Source organism: Festucalex cinctus, chromosome 6 (genome assembly GCF_051991245.1).
Source record: "Festucalex cinctus isolate MCC-2025b chromosome 6, RoL_Fcin_1.0, whole genome shotgun sequence".
Taxonomy (NCBI): Eukaryota; Metazoa; Chordata; class Actinopteri; order Syngnathiformes; family Syngnathidae; genus Festucalex; species Festucalex cinctus.
Window position 1 is genome coordinate 30,471,571 of NC_135416.1, and position 2,500 is coordinate 30,474,070.

The 2,500-nt window shown below is 41.6% G+C and overlaps 1 protein-coding gene across 4 annotated transcripts in view; it reads right to left on the reverse strand.

Annotated features, from left to right (window-relative positions):
• kdm2aa (lysine (K)-specific demethylase 2Aa) overlaps window positions 1-2,500 on the reverse strand; it is a 568,226-nt gene that overhangs the window by 430,764 nt on the left and 134,962 nt on the right. The window lies entirely within an intron of this gene.

Sequence of the window (2,500 nt, forward strand, 5' to 3'; positions counted from 1 at the left end):
CTAGGGATGTAACGATAATGGCAATATTGTGATATTGCGATATTAAAAATGCCACAATATTGTCGGCGTCATGTCACTGTTGGAGCCGCATTGCCTTATTTGAGGTATTTTGTTTTGACAATTTTGTTATAATTTAAGCTTAATTGTATTCTAGTAATTGTAAACCTGTTGTGTATTTACTTTGGTTTTGGAATAGTTGGGAGGAGGGCGCCCCCTTTTGTGTCATTAAAGTATGCAGTCTAGTGGGGGCTGATTAGCAGATCGAAGGCAGGTGTGCCGGGGTTGACGAGCGAGGTGGAAGCTGCATCTTTGTTGCTTTTGCGCTTTGACACAGATGGGGTGGACAGACAGTTTTTCGACCACTTTTTTTGATTACGTCTTTGCATTTTGAATAGATTTTGTGTTGTAATTTGGATCGCTAGCAACAGTGACTTGTGAATTCGGATCAAAGAAACAGTGACTTGTTAATTCGGAGCAAAATACTGTACACAATTTGGACTCTCGTTATGGACTATTGAATCGTTGGAAAGTGCATCAGAAACCCCACCCCGATTGGAACAAGCTTGGACTTGACGTCGAAAGCAGGTACAGTCACGATATTAAAAGCAGCACATTAAAAAAAATGTAAGGTTTATTTCCATTTGTGCAGTTCGAGCACCCTCTAGTGGCTAGTTTTGGTGGCCATGGCTCAGGGTGTAGAGACGGTCGACCAGCCACCGGAAGGTTGGCTGTTCAATCCCCGCTCTCTCTAAGTCATGTCGTTGTGTCCTTGCGCAAGACACTTCACACACATTGCCTCCATTGCCACTCACACTCGTGTCTGAAAATTGCAAATCTTTGGTGGTGGTCGGAAGGACCATAGGCGCACACTGGCAGCCACGCTTCCGTCAGCCTGCCTCAGGGCAGGCTGTGGCTGTAGCGCACTGGTTCAGCAGTAAGGCCACGATTCAGACTGATGTCCAGATTTTCCTTTAATTTCTCCTCCTCCCACCAAATGACGTTATGAAATCTTGAGACACCGTGAAAACTAAAACAAAATACAGGCCCGAATGAATCTTATGCTAATACAAACATACTGTACAAGAAATAAATCACTGTGTTATATGTCCATTCAATAAACAAAAATACAATAAATCAAACAGTTACCGTGTGCGCCTCCTGAACACAGTGTATCAAACTTTCTCTGACGATGTAGCATGTGCTCCCGCATTCGTGTCTTTTCCGACTTCTCTACAACACTCTCCATATCACTATATCACTTCCGGTCATGTGTTCATAAGCCTTCAAAATAAAATGTTTACTCATCCAAGTTTTTAGATATTTCAGGTAACTCAAACCCTTTAGGACACCATGTTTTAAATCAAAATAAACAATTACTTTCTCGCTTACTCTTATACTTAAATTCCTATTTATTAATCTTTTGCCTAATTGAACTTAAATCCACTCTTTCTTCATGACATATGAACAAATTTACATATTGCAAAATTGTGTCACACTGACAGCTACAGTGGCTACTTAAAGCGATACAACACTTATGAATCATTTTTCAGTATTGGATTCGGCATTGTGTTTAAAAAATAAAAGTGCAAATATCTCTGGCATCTTTATTCCCTGAATTTTGTTGTAAACCGATTAAGTATCAGAATTCGAACGTACTGTGGAGAACGCCATTATCCTGGTGACATGATCGTAATGACATATCCTATGCGTAAAACGAAAGCCACCTTGCTCATTTCAATGGGAGTTTGCTGACTTAATTGGCAAGAATAAGACTTCTTCGATCCCAAATACTGCGCCAATTCTGTTCAGAGTAAAATCCTCAGCACATCCGGTTTCATGTCATTCCGTGTGGGGGAGTGGCGATGGGGGGTGGCCGCTCCAATGTGAGCTAAAGCGTGCTTAGCACACGACATGTAGCCTAGCCTAGCCGAGTACAAGTCACCCGGATGTTTACCGTCCACTTCAACTCGCTGGCAGCTGGATCTGCCAGTTTTATCCAGCTTTCGGTTGGAAACAAACCGTTGGCATGTCGTCCGTGGCTGTACTGCTTTTCAGGAAGTGCTTCTTTGCTGTAAGGCATAATTCCACCTTTGATGTCCGCCGTGGAACGCGATAATTCCTCGGGAGTCTCTTTGTTGTCATTCATTTCATGTCTTTGAATGTGTACTTTATGCACGCAATACGTCACGATGATCACGTGCCGGTCCAAATGGCCGATACAGTACTTAACGCTATAATACAGTACATTTAACGCTAGGTGCTATAAAGTCATTATTATTCAACATAAGTTGGCATTTTTTTCAGGGATGAGATTTTGAGGGAAATTAACCATTTCACAGAATAGCTGGATAGTTTGTCATAAGTCTTGTGTTCCTCTAAGTACCTTACCGCCACCAGAGTGTGAATGTGTCAGAACATGAATAATGTATCCATTGTAAAGCGTCTTTGAGTGTCCAAAAAAAAACGCTATGTAAATCTGATGCATTATTATTTGTCATGA